This window comes from Ochotona princeps, chromosome 4 (genome assembly GCF_030435755.1).
Source record: "Ochotona princeps isolate mOchPri1 chromosome 4, mOchPri1.hap1, whole genome shotgun sequence".
Lineage (NCBI taxonomy): Eukaryota > Metazoa > Chordata > Mammalia > Lagomorpha > Ochotonidae > Ochotona > Ochotona princeps.
The window spans coordinates 11119375-11134606 of NC_080835.1; positions in this window are offsets into that span (position 1 = coordinate 11119375).

The following is a 15232-nucleotide window of genomic DNA, read 5'->3' on the forward strand; positions in this document are numbered from 1 at the left end:
CAGGTTAAAGGAAGTTGTTCAGAATAAAAATAAAGGGTTGTTAACAAAAAGAAAATATCAGAAGATAGAAATTCATTGAGTAGAGAAGCTAGAAGTAAACCCACTCATCTACAACCAGTAGAAGAACTGAGAACAAGAATTTGAGAAAGGAATGTCTTTTTAATAAATGATCCTGGAGAAAATGGAGATCTATAAGGATACAAATATAACTGTACTTTTACCACACTGGGAAATCGACTACAAAGGGTGGAAGACTTAAATGTAATATCTGAAAATATGCAACTGTTGAAGAAACTCCAGGGAAAGGGCTTTGGAAAGTTATAATGAACAAGGATTTCATGAATAAGACTCCAACAAAGCATAGGAAAAGCTAGAATATTTCATCAGACTGAAATGTTCCCACATAGCAAATGAAGCAATCACAAACAAGCCACTCAAGAAATGGGCACGGGAAATGGGCAAACACTTCACAAAGGAACAAACCCAAATGGCAAATAAACATATGAAAAAATGCTCAAGTTCCCTGGCAATAAGGGAAATCCAAATTAAAACATCAATGAGGTACCACCTAACGCCAGTAAGACTGGCCCACAGGAATAAAAGCACCAACGACACTTGTTGGCGAGGTTGCAGGGAAAAGGGAACCCTACTCCACTGCTGGTGGGGCTGCAGGCTGGTACAGCCTCTATGGAAATCAGTATGGAGAATATTCAAACAACTCAAATTCAACATACCTTATGATCCAGCAATAGCACTCCTAGGAATATATCCAGAACACTTGTTTTATGAGAAACCAACATGCACTCCTATGCTCATAGCAGCACAATCAGTAATTGCAAAAACATGGAAGCAACCAAAATGCCCATCAACAGAGGATTGGATAAGAAAGCTATGGCTCATCTACTCCATGGAATACTACTCAGCTATTAAAAAAACAAAATGCGGTTCTTTGTGGCCAAATGGGCCAAACTGGAAACCATAATGCTAAGGGAAATGAGCCAATCCCAAAAGGTTAAATACCACATGTTTGCCTTAATTTAAGATGATATGATGTTATGTATAACATGTTATGTTTTGAATGTTATATGTTGTGTATAAACTAAAATTGAAGTATAGGTGAGGTGGTCACAGAAGGTGGCTGGGAACTCGCATTTACTTTTAACATATTGGTTACTCATTACTATGTCAATTAATTCCATCGTGATGTAAATTTTTGCTGATGGTATGTTGGAGCTTTCAATTGACTGGGATGATACTCTGCTGGCTCTGTCTTCAGACCAGAGAGGGTATACCTAAGAAGCCGTTGAACTTGACTGGACAATAAGATGCTGGACTCTATGTTTGGTATACGCTTGCAATGGGGGAATCTCAACTGAACTTGAGCTGTGGTTATGCAACAAGGTGGAGGAATCCACCATGGTGGGAGGGTTTGGGGAGGGGTGGGGAGAACCCAAGTATCTATGTAATTGTGTCACATAATACAATGTAATTACTGAAGTTAAATAATAAATAATTAAAAAAAAACAGAAAGCATGCAGAATGATAGACAGGACTTGGAAACCTGGAGCCAGCATGGGGGCACAGCAGCAGGTTCAAGTCCCAGCTGCTCCACATCTGATCCTGCTTGCTGCCAATGCACCTGGGAAGGCAGCAGAAAATGGCACAGTACTTGGGCCCTTACCACCCACGTGCCAGACCCAGATGGAGTTCTGGGCTCGTGACTTCCTCCAGGACCAACCCCAGTCATTGAGGCATACCAGTAGTTGGAAGACAATCCTATTGCAGAGGATGCAACTGACCCCAAGAGACATCTCTCTAAGAAAGACATACAAACAGCTAAAATGATGCATGAAAAAGTCCTTGGTGTTATTTGCCATCAGGCAAGTGTAATGGGAATCACAATGAGAAGTAACCTCACTCCAGCTAGTAGTAGTGGAGAAAACATGAGGATGAGGATGTGCGGAAAAGGAAACTCCTGCTCAGTGTCACTTCGAATATAAATTATTGTAATCAGTATGGAAATCAGCGTGGAAATCCTCCCCCCCCCCCCCAATTAAAAGCAGAACATAAGTCTTAGCCAAGCTATCACTGTATCACTCTGGTATGCATCTAAAGTAAGAGAAAGCAGTCTGTTACAGAGACAGCTGCCTCCCACGTTTATTGCAGTGCTACTCTCAACAACTGAGAAGTGGTAGCCATCAGTACGTCCTGCTGATGAAAGACCAGAGAAAGTAGGATCTGCACATGTAATACTATTCAAGCTTTGGAAGGGATGGATGAAATGCCGTCGTCTGAGACAACATAGAAGTCACCATGTTAAGTGAAGAAAGTCAGCCACACAAAGACAAGTGCTGGTGGATTTGGGCATAAGTGGAATCTAAGACACAAGGATCTTACGAATGTTAATAATATAACTGCTATCAGAGGCTGAGAAGGAGGGGGAGGAATGTGGAAGAGAGAAAGTTCTGACTGCTGCTTGGTCCAGCCCTGGCTGGTAGATGTGTGACTTCCCTGGAGCCTTGCCAGGAATCCTGCGGGGCATGCCTGGCTGGCAAGAGTCGCAAACATACGCAGCTGATAGAAATTGGACAATAATATCCATTAAAAATCTCCAAAGGTTGGAACCTCTCAAAGCCCACAGTCCTTAGGAGTTAGCTGCCTGAAAATAAAGAAAACAAATGCTAACCAAATCCATTCATTGTATGAATTAGTCTCCACAAACAACTGCCATAAGAAGTCTCTCTAAGAAGTCTCAAACTAATTATCGCTTTCTCTTCAGGATAATTTTGTCCTTTCTGGTTTGGACCGCATTAGCTGTTAATAATGAATTATGCAAATGCTAGGGGCAATCCTCTTCTAACCCTGTAATTTACATTTTCTAAGCTGTTACTGGTTTAGATACTTGAAAGAATTCCTGGAGTTTACTGCTGTGTCATAGCAAGTTAGGCCACCACCTGCAGTGACAGCAGGGGTTGAAGTCCTATCTGCTCCACCGTGATCAGGTGTCTGATCTGGGGAAACAGCAGAGGGCAGCTCAAGCGTTGGAATCGCTGAATCCATGTGGAAGACCCAGAGGAGGCTCCAGGCGCCTGGCTTCATCCCCGCCCAGGAACAGCCATTGCAGGTGGCAGATGATTTGTCTTTCAAATAAATAAATTCAAAAAGAATTTCTGGACATGTTAGAATTAATGACCATGTATCCCATTGGTGTTATTAATACTGATTTTGAATAATGATTTTCTGGTCTGCAACTAGCCTTTAGGAAAATTATATAGATATTGTTGGAGCACGTTCATGAAATGTTAGCTGAAATAATACCGTTATGAAAATTTGTTAAGAATTTACTAAATTTTATATAAAAGCATATGACTAGAACTAATTGTTTGAGTCTGGCCAACTCTTAACTGTTCCAGCACTTGGTCCACATCCAGAGAATTTCCTCTGTAGAATAGTAAAGCGAATCCCAAAGTTTCAGACATTTAAACTTTAGTTATTCATAATACAGCCATGAAACATTCAGAGGTCTCAGGCATAAAAACATCAAAAATAGTATCAAAGGATGTTACTCTATTGTTATCAGTAATATTCCTTTTAGACAGTAGATAACAGAAGAAAATGTTCTTGCGCTAGAAAAATGGAGATACAAATATTCCTGAGACAAAAATCAGATACAGGAAACTTACAGCATCAGTAGACTTACCCACATCCTGAGGAGCTTCTGGCTTCTTGTGCTATCAAGGAGTCAGAGATTATAAGCCATTCTGTCTCATTAGTGTGGGTGTATCAAAAGCCGGAATCTGAGGGCTTGTGTTAGAGGGTAACTTCTTACGCTGGAACTTACAGCAACAGTATCATGGAGTGTCGGTTCAAGTCCTGGTTGCATCACTTCCAATCAGGCTCTCAGTAATGTGCACAGGAAGGTGTCAGAAGACGGCCCTGGTGCTTGGGCACTGGTCACCCACGTGGAAAACCAGGAGGGAATTTGAGGCTCCTGGATTTGGCCAGATTTGGCTCTGGCCATTGTGAATATTTGTGGAGTAAACCACTGACTGAAAGATTCATTCTCAGGTTCTCTCTCTCCCCCCAGTGTGTATGTGTGTCTTCCTTTCTCTCTGTCATTCTTCCTTTCAAATACATAAATCAATCTTCTTGTAAAAGCAAAAAGCTGAATCTAGACCCCTATGTAAAATTTAATTAGGCCAACTGAAAAATTTGTTGACATTTCAATTTACGTTGTAATCAAAGGCTTAATGTTACATCAAATAAAGGAATCAACTGACCAAAAGCAGAAAGACCACAGTTCTTTCCTATACGTGGGAACTAAAATCTACTGAAATCAAAAAAACAAAAGTGTTTAGAATTTGCGTGGATTATTTTTGTTTTCATTTAGGAGACATCATTACAGATTTTCATTTTTCAGGTACTAAGCATTTCACAAACATCAGCCCATTGCTTGAAAAACCTAAAACCTAGAGATAGTAGATACTTATTCGCCCCAATTTTGATGAGGAATCTGCAGCATCAAGGATTAGATCACGTGGCTGAAGACTCACAGCTTGAGGGTAGTCGGGTCAGCTTCCAAGGTGGAATCCTTTCTGAGAGTTCAACGTTGGAGCGCTCTGAAGTGCTGTCCACCAACCCCGCCTGTATCGCAGCCTGGCCTTGAAAACCATCAGCGTTTCTGTAGAAGACCTGTTCATCTGTAACAGTAAGCGTGTCTTCAGGCCACCCACACATGTTGATACATGAAGACAACAAGTGAAAGAAGTTCTACTCTTCTCTACTTTTTTCACATCTCCTACGAAGAAGACATCTTAGAGCTGAAAGGAACTCAAATGTCTTAGTATCTAAGATGACAGTTCCTCTTCACAGATGGGAAATCAACCTGAGGAAGTTCAGTAATTTGCCCAAGGTAAAAAAAAAAAAAAAGAGGAGAGACATCTGAACTCAGATCTTATTGCATGAGTAGTGGAGTTTTCTCCACTTCATGATTAAATATTAGTCCTGTGGACCTCAGCGGATTGTGGGACACGGGAGTTGGGAGTACTGCTGATTGAAGAAGGACACGGGGCACCAAGGAATCCACCATACAAAAAGTTTAATGTGAAGTCCGGCACCATAGCCTAGCTACTAAAGTCCTTGCCTTGCGCGTGCCAGGATCCCATATGGGCTCCGTTTCTAATCCCGGCAGCCATGCTTTTCCCATCCAGCTCCCTGCTTGTGGCTGTGGCCTGGGAAAGCAGCTGAGGATGGCCCAAAGCCTTGGGACCCTGCACCCGTGTGGGAGACCCAGAAGAAGTTCCAGGCTCCTGGCTTTGGATCGGCTCAGCTCCAGCCATTGTGGCCACTTGAGGAGTGAACATGGGATGGAAGATCTTCCTCTCTGTCTCCTCTCCTCTCTGTATATCTGACTTTGCAGTAAGAATAAGTAAATCTTTTTTAAAAAAGTTTTCTGTGGCTCATTTTTATACTGTGCTTTTCATGCAAAGCCAAGATATACAGACAATGCTAAGTAAAATATTATGCAAAGCAAACCTGCAGTACATATTGGCTTTTGCCAGGTGGTTTCACAGACAACACTTCAGGGAACACTTTCTTCTGGCAAATCATTATTCTTTACAGGTCAACAGGTGGACACAGCATTCCAGGAACAGGATGGAATGCAGCCAAGGGACAAACAGTCACAAAAGCATAACCTCCGGGGAACCTCTCATGTGTATCCCTGAGTGTTCCCAGGGACCAAAACTCTCCTCTGGGGTTGCTCATGCTTGTGCTGATCCTTGTCCCATCCTCATCCCCGCCTGGTTCCAGAGTGCAAGGAGTGAGCACGCAGGAGTAGCTGTCAAGCTCAGGGAACGATGAGGCCTGCAGCCTATGATATGAAATCAATCCTTTGCATGACACAAAAAAGTCCCATCAAACCAAAGACACTACGGGACAGACTGCATCGATGCTCCTGGGAAATACACGGTGGTTGATTCTCACACAGACTCAATTGTGAGAACTAAATTTGAGAGAGGATGTTTTAAAGCAGGAATCAACTTACATCTTCTTACACAGTTGGATGGGAAGGAGTTTAGACTTGGGTATCAAACAATTTCCATGAGAAGAAGCCATAGATAACCCATAAATAAAGGACTTGACTGTGTTCCCCTGAATTTTTACTTGTAAAGCCGTGCTACATTTCCCCACCACCCTGCAGAGCCAGAGCAGTTTGGATTGATGGAGGAAGCCTCCTGTAGTGTTGTTTGATCACCCTTGAGCTCTCCAGGGTCTCTCTACCATCCTTAATGAGATGATTATTTACGATGGGGAGGAAAAAGAACTGACAACTTCAACAGCGATAACAATGGCCAGCTTCCTTCATGGTCATTTCGGAAAAGTCAGGACTGAAGTGTGTTAGCTGCCAGAGTCCCCTGTGTCTGCATCTGTAGACACACATTGGACACCCCACATCCCTTCCCTCTGAGCTCTGGACACACATCTGCTCTTGTCGCCGGGTCCAGGGTGAGTCAGAACGTGAGCACTGCAGCACATCGTGTCCACACGAGAAATCATAAAAATGTGACTTTTAAAAAAAGATTTATTTATTTTTACTGAACAGTCAGATTGACAGAGAGATGGGGAGACAGAGAGAAAGATCTCCTGTTTGCTGATTCACTCCCCAAGTGGCTGCATCGGCTGGAGCTGAGCTGGTCCAAAGCAGGAGCAAGGAACTTCTTCCGGGTCTCCCACGCAGGTGCATTGAGTCCCAAGGCTTTGGGCCTTCCTCAACTGCTTTCCCAGACCACAAGCAGGGAAGTGGAACAGAAACCAGTGCCCATATAAGATCTTAGTCGGTTCAAAGTGAGGATTTAGTCACTAGGCTATCGAGCCAGGCCTAAAAATTTAACTTCTAGTTGCTAATTTAGTCTCTTTTCTCTTGCATACTCAATCAGACAACGCTGGTCTTCCTTTTTTCAAGCACACACACACAGAAAACAAATTTTTTAGAGGGGAGGAGCAAGAAGCATTGTGGCATAGCCAGTTAACTCAGTACCAACATCCCGTACGGACGCCATCTGATGCCCTAGCTGCCATACTTGGGATCCAGCTCCCGGCTAATGTCCAGAGAACAGCAGAGAAAGCTGGCCCAAGTACCTGAACCCCTGTGATGCATGTGAGAAACCTGAAGGAAGTTCCTGTTCCTGCCTTTAGCTTAGCCCAGCCCTGGCCCTGGCCATCATGGTCATTTGGGAAGTGAACCATCACATGGAAGATTTCCTCCTCTCTCTGCAACTCTGCCTTTCAAATCAATACCTATTTTAAAGATACACACACAGTTAGGGGGCAGGCCTTTGGGTAATAAATGAGCATCTCCCCAGAGCTGACAATCTAGGAAGGCTTTGGTCAAAGCCAGATGAAATAGCAGTAGCTCATTTTTGCATAGCGCTTACTATGGTGGTAGATCTAAGTGTTTAGAAGAATTGGCTTTTCTAAACCTCACAATGATGTTTATGTATCATTAGTTAGGCTCAGTCTTTTGGGGCCTTTTCAGGGGACATTGTGCAGTTTCTTCATGGTCTGTGTGATATACGAAGGCATGTTGTTCCCTTCTACCCACAAGCAGCCCAGAGACGCTCATGGTTTCATCTTTGGATGTTATTGATGCTGTCTTCAAGAGTGAATTCTGAGTTTTCAGGGACCATGAGAGGGGAACCAGAAATTCATCAAGTGTTCCATCTGGAACTTCCTCAGCTTCTGTCTTCTGCAGCCTGAGTGTAGCTCTAGATCCTGGACCCTTACAGAGCAGAGTGGAGAGCTGAGAGGCACCGGGTCTACATCTCAGGGTCAGACTTGGTTCCAGTGTCATTGCTAGGCCTGGGCCCTGGAAAGTTTGACTTCCCTACGTACTACTATATGCACACCCTGCAAAGAGTGGCCCTTTTCCTGTGTCATTTATCCATGAAATGAGCCTGGAACCAGTGGGATTGCATGCCTCCGTAAAGTCAGGCCTGAGCATGAGATGGTGTTGGGTAGGATGTGCATGTGGCTAGAAAAATGAACAGATGAATGGAAAAAAAAGGATTACCTCATAATGGAGTGGATTCTGAGTTCTGAAAAGCAGAGGTAAAGGTGAACAGGATCTCTGGGTCTCTGCCCATCATAGCTCACACACTTCACCTGGCTTCCTCAGCAAGACAAAGCCAGACACTCCTGCTTCCAGATCAACACAGCTCCTACATTCCTGGGGTCTTCACGATGCCTTTCAAGCAGCTGTATTATTATTATTTGTAAGATAGGGTTACGGAGAGACAGATTTTCCATCCAGTGGTTCACCCTCCAAAATTGCTGTAATGGCCGGAGGTGAGCGCATGGAGAACCAGGAGCGTCTCCTGGTCTCCCACTTGGGTGCAGGAGCACAAGGGTTTCAGCCGTCCTCCCCTGCCTTTCCAGCTACAATTTTCCCCTCTGGGTTTTTGTGGCTTTTTTTTTTCCTTTCTTTCTTAAATTGCTATAAAGTAAGTAAATTTCATACATTCCACGATGGAGATGTAGAAGCACAGAGGCTCCCCCCTTGCCCCTCCCCCACCTTAGTTCATCCCCCGATTATTTCAATGGCATATTTGTCTTTCGCTTCGCAATCAAAAGTTTAACACTCTATTAGGTAAAGATACACAGCAAAGAGTAGAGCAAAGAGAAGAATATTTGAAGACCCTATAATTGAGGGGTAAAACCCAGGCTGTAAATGGTATTTAAATACCACAATATGAATCTTGATTATACAGATCATAATTTGTGTGTGTGTGTTCTGAGTACTACTTGTCACAGATCAGAGAAACACAAAGCTTTCTAAAGATCTTTGTATTTTGGTATCATTATGAATCCTTGGGTGTTGTTCTACTGGAGACACTCCAAGAATGCAAGTAAGTATTAATCAGGGCCAGACACAGACTCTTCAAGTTGGCGTCACAGTACTTTGGACATACCCTAGTAAGCTCTCACAGTTTTCTTCCTTGCTAAGTTAAAATGGATTCTCTCATTCATTTCCTTTCTCTGATATGGAAGGAAGCAGTTCTCTGAAGGTCACTTTCACCTGGAAATTAGAGTTCAAGTTCAAGGTTGATCATTGTTTACAGGTGCTTTCCTAGCATGAACCTGAAACATACGTGTGATCTTAAAAATGTGTGGCTGATTTGTTTGTACTAGGAGAAATAAAGTTGCCATTAATTCATTTTATTTTTGTTTCAGTTTCAGATTACATAATTGTCACTTGTTCTTAAGTTATCATTCTTCCACTTCATGGTAATATAATCTTGGTTTCTAATACAATTTGTGTAATTACTTAAATGCAAAATATTATTCATTTAGTTGCCTAAGCTTCAGATAACATCATTGTTACTTATTTTCAATTCTTTTATTTCACAGTGATAATCTTGAATCCTAATGAAATAAGCACAATGTTTTGAATTACAGAAATATTTGACTATGTGACACATATAAATATGATATTTCAGATCAGCTCCTATTATTAACAGCAATACTGTTACTAAAAGCATCATTTTAATTTTCTTTCTTCTCATTCCTTAAGACCTATTATACTATGGACATATAATAGAATTATTGGCTTTAAAGTAAGTAGCAAGAATTTATTTCTGAAGTGGTCCAGTCATAAAAGTGAAACAAAACTTGCTTTTGTTTCATCCTGATTATTGACTTTCAATTTGGCTTTATTTTATATTTAAGAAAATAATTATGTTATTAAAATCAAATACACAACACCAAGTATAGCCAAAGAATTCTAGCTTTATTCCTATCTTCTTCATCCTTTCATTTCCTTCCAATATGATTATCATTTTAATTAAAATGAAGCAAAATATAAACATTGCTGTGTATTTTTCCCAAAACATATACCTGTGAAATATCTCTTAACAATAAAATAACACCTCAATTTATTTTTATTTTTTCCCATCATCTGTAGGTGCCATAACTTATTCAACCTATTGAATTAGTGGTTTACAAAGAAACAAAAATAATAACACATAGACACAAATGATATAAACGAGTGTGCATAGATTCGTTATAAGGAATTGAATCATGTGGAGGGTGGTAATTTCTAGACTTGCCATCAGCATCTGGAGACAGATCTAGGAGAGCTGGCGGTGTGCGTTGCAGTCCAAAGTCAGGAAAAGACCGGTGTGTCTGAGGCAGTGAGGCAAGAGAAGTTTCTCTGATGATCACCTTTTCATTCGATTCAAGTCTTACTGTTTTTTTTCTTTCTAAATGACCCTTCAGCCTTTTAGATTGAGAGTCCTCATTGCTATTTGCTGGCAATGCTGGCAATGCTGGCAAACTGACAGGTTTTGTGTTTGCTTGTTTTATTGTTGCTTGTTTGCTTTAGATTGATTTGTTGTTATTCAAAAGGCAGATTTATAGAGAGACGGAGAGACAAAAAAAGATCTTCCATCCACTGGTTCACTCCCCAGATGGCTGCTATGGCTGGAGCTGAGCTAACAGGAAGCTAGGAACCAGAAGCTTCTTCCAGGTCTCCCTTGCAGGTGCAGCATCCCAAAGCTTTGGTCCATCCTCGGCTGCTTTCCGAAGCAGAGAGCTGGATGGGAAGTGAAGCATCTAGGACACGAGCCAGTGCCCATATGGGATCCTGGCACTTGGAGGTGGAAGATTAGCCATTTGAGCCACGGTGCTGGTCCCTGTTTTGTTCAAGTCTTCAACCAACTGCACAAAGCCCATTCACATAAGGAATAGCTATCTGAGGGCCCGGCAGCGTGGCCTAGCAGCTAAAGTCCTCGCCCTGAATGTGCCGGGATCCCATAAGGGCGCCGGTTCTAATCCCGGCAGCTCCACTTCCCATCCAGCTCCCTGCTTGTGGCCTGGGAAAGCAGTGGAGAACGGCCCAAAGCCTTGGGTTCCTGCACCCGCGTGGGAGACCTGGAGGAGGTTCCAGGTTCCTGGCTTCGGATCGGCACAGCACCAACCGTTGCACTCACTTGGGGAGTGAATCATTGGATGGAAGATCTTCCTCTCTGTCTCTCCTCCTCTGTGTATATCCACCTTTCCAATAAAAATAAATAAATCTTTAAAAAAAAAAAGGAATAGCCATCTGATATACTAAGACTCCTGATTCCAAAGCTAATCTCATCCAGAAACACCCCCAGAGACACACACAGGATATTTGACCAAATTTCTGGGGACTCTGATCTATTCAAGCTTAATTTAAACCACACATGCAATTAACTATCACAGATACTGATAAACATTTCATTGCATACAAAGTCTCCGCATGCACCTTACAATGCCTTAGACTTGAAGTGTACCTCATCTTCACATTTTCTATGTTTTGTTTTTGTTCATTCTATTCTTCCACTCCAAACATCTTTTTAGTACCCCCTCAGCATCTGATTCCTTCCTACCAGCAAAGAGTTCCCTAAAGAGTTGTCCACGGATGAAAGTTTCAGATTTAAAACTCCCTTACTGGATGTTAAAAAATGACTGTTTCCTGCCTGGAATTTCTGTCTTCTCTGGCCTCCTCCCTAGGTGTGTCTTATTGATTCAACTTGCTTTCTGTGTTTTTCAGGGAAGACCTTGACAGGTGCAGCATGCCTAAAAAGAACCAGAATTTGTGAAGTAGCACCACTAGAGAGATCAAATATTCACCTTCAGAGGTGAAAGTCTTCCTTAAAAAGAATTTTCACTTTTAACCTCTGAGATTCTTCAGGTTGATGTTTGCTGGGAGTTTAAAGGAATAAAATTGAAACACAATGAATATGGATGAAAATGTGTATGCCAATGTGTATAGCGAAGTTTTTCAACATTCTTGTTTCACGTTGACACTTGATATCAAGTTGTAATTCTTATGGGAAATATTTTCTGTGTGATTCTTCTAGGAGTAAAAATTGAAACCAAGATGTATACATGCCATGTTTTCTTTATCTAGACATCAGTCAATGAATATCTGGGTTGATTCCATATCTTAGTTATTGCATATTGAGCTGCTACATGGGAGTACAGATAACTTTCTCATATGCTCATTTAATTTCATTTGGGTAAATTCTCAGGAGTGGCATTGCTGACTCATATCTTAGATCTAGTTTCAGATTTCTGGAGAATCTCCACACTGTCAATAAAATAATAAAATTTAAAGATAAAATCCAAAGCACTCCCTCCTTGTGGAAGTCACTGCATTCAACAATGAGTAAAGCTTGTCTCTATATGAGATACCTGCCTGTTTAAGCTCCGTAATGTCTAAGTGACACACAGGGATATTGCCATGTGGTGATAATGTATGGCTATTTGGATTTACATAACATTGCAACAGTGCAAGTTTGCTTTTCTTTTCAATCTTTTTTCTTTCATTCTTTATCTTTCTTTTTTTCTTTGTTTTTTTTTTTTCTTTCTGATTCATTTATTTTTCTTGGAAAGGCAGATCTACAAAAAGAAAGAGACATAGAGAGAAAGTTCTTCAATTCCGGCCATTCCCAAGTAGCCGCAACAGCCAGAGCTGAGGTGATCTGAAGCCAGGAGCTTCTTCTAGGTCTCTCACATGCGTGCAGGGTCCCATGACTTTGGGCCATCCTCTACTGTTTTCCCAGGCCACAAGCAGGGAGCTGGATGGGAAGTGGAGCAGCCGGGACACAAGCTGGTGCCCATATAAGATCCCGGCACATGCAAGGTGAAGATTTAGCCACTGAGTCATTATGCTGGGCTTGTTTTTCTTTGATAAAATTGCCTCCTGATATATCTTTTCCATCATTTTGTAGTTGGGCCTCTATCTCTGGTTAATGTCTGTTCATTTCAGTTGTAAACATACAATGTCTTCAAAAGATGACTTCAAAATTTATATTTTAAAAAAAGCCACTCCTAGGATTCAGAAATTTTTGCACCAAAGTAAGCTTGCCTTTTTGTTTTGTTTTTCACAAATGTTTTGAAGTACCCTCATAAATCACTTCTTTCATAATGAATGACTCTAAAACCTCCAAGGCTTACAACAGTCAGCATTTGTCTGTCTTGCACACAGGTCGATGGTTTGGCTCTGTTTTAGACCCAGGTGCTGTGTTTATACATGTTCCACATCTTTTCTCATTCTCATCTACTTTCTTCCCATGGCAGAGGATAGAATTGCGAGAGTGGTGAGGGTCTTCAAATAAAACTAGCAAAATGTCAGTGCTGCATATATTTCTATTGACCAAAGCAAATACCCAACATCCCTATGTTTTAAAATGGGGTCTTCTGGTCTAGTAGAAAGTCACGTGACAAGTGAAACTTGAAGTGTAAGTATGAGGGGGTCTCAGCTGAAGACCACCCACCCAGGTAATGTGGTGTGGCAGCGGTGTTTTCTTTGCAGAAAAGCACTGGAGACAGTTAAGGTGAACTTGTCCATTTAGTGAGGAAGGTAAATCTCTGGATAGCAACAGTAATTTTATAGGATATTAATATATATTATGCATTATGAGTCAATCAGCCTCAAGCTCATGTACATCTCCGCGTAGCACTGTGTAGCCCACCCACATCCTGAAGTTGTTTATAAAGAAACAGGTTTTTGGTAAGGGTAGGTGGGGGGAGGAGGTGACCCAGTTACCAGAAGGGGTAGAAGGAGGGAGGGAGGTATACTGGGAGATTTGGCCCTCTGTCAATCACTTTAGGCCAAGGACAGGAAGCCTCCAGACATCTGCCGAGTCCAGGGAGACCTCTAGATGTGCACCGAGTTTATGGGGTCTTTAGGCAAGTGTTAAGGCTGTGGACCCCCAGATGGGTGCCTTAGTCCTGGGGGTCTCCAGGTGTGTTCCAAGGTCAGGAAGGCTCTAGGTATACTCTGAAGCTGTGGGAACTCTAGGCGTCTGCCAAGGTTTTGCCTGGGACCTCTGGCCATTAGCATAGGCCAAGTAGGCTCAATCCCATTGGGGCACCGGCTTGCCCACATAAGAAGAAAAACTAGAAAGTGAAAGTCCATTCTACCACTCTACTAACAAGAGACCCAAAACATCTTTACCTCCTGAGACATCACAGTTTTTCTATTCACTGCCATCTGCTGCCAATACTTCTACTAATGGGCTGTCTGCAGATGCTGCCGCAATGAAAGGATTAAACATAGATGAACCTGTCCCTAGGCTGAATGTATCTTGCTTGGCTTTCCATTGGTTCTTCAGAGGTAGGCAATCTTTTATTCTGCCAATAGCCATTTGGATAGTTATAACAGAATGTTCAGGCATTATAAAGGTACAAGCCTAATATTAGCCTGGTACAGTTTTATTGAACTTCAAATGTCATCTGTGGTTGCCTTGGCAAGGCCAGACAAAACTACTTCACAAGTCTTACACAATACACAAGCCAGATGTTCCCTAGCCCTGCAAGCAGTTACAGCAGTTACAGTTACTCAAGCAGCGTATTTCTCATTTCAGAAGCACCTGTTGGATCACTTTTCCGTTGATTCCAGGTGCAGGATAAAGGCACAGGGTTCATATACAAAAGTGCCTGTATCATGGTTTGATTTGTTTTGTCCACATGGAAGTATACGGGCAGGTTGGAGTTATCTACATTTTGAAAACATATACCAACTATAGCGGTCATCAGTCCTTTCCCCTGATATTTGGGAACAGTCCCTGCCATCCTCAGCTCTCTTGTCTGGTCCATCAAGACCCAGGAAACAGGAGTCCCCTCTGGGCCAAGAAGACAAATGTTGCAGAAGTTCTGTATACAACACTGGATGAAGTTTAGGCTCCTCTGAGTTCTACCGAACGCCCACAACTGATTTACCAGCTCCGTATGGCTTATGTCCAAGGATGCTTCTTTAAACCTGTCATGATTTCTGTAGAGAACAAGGAAAAGGTAAAACGAAACAAATAACATCGAGTTGCTTTCAGAGGCCAGTTCATTATTTTATGCTATTTGACCTTTAAAAATCCATCTGAAAAGGAGATACTGCCATTTACAGTTAGCTGATGACCTGGAGGTCTATAATATGCTAAGTGAAATAATCCAGGCGCTGACAGAGTACACATTCGCACTTACACAGGAAATCTCACGAAGTTTAACTCAGGATCTGAGAGAGGAATAATATCAGTTTACAGGCTGTGGGGAGAAGGGCAAGGGGTGTATTGATGATACATTAGTCAGGGTATAGAATTTCTTTAGGCACGAGAGATTGTACAACATGGTGACCATAGCTAATAATAGCATATTAAATACTTGAAATTAACTGAGAGTAGATGTTCTCACTACAAAAAGTAAGCATGCA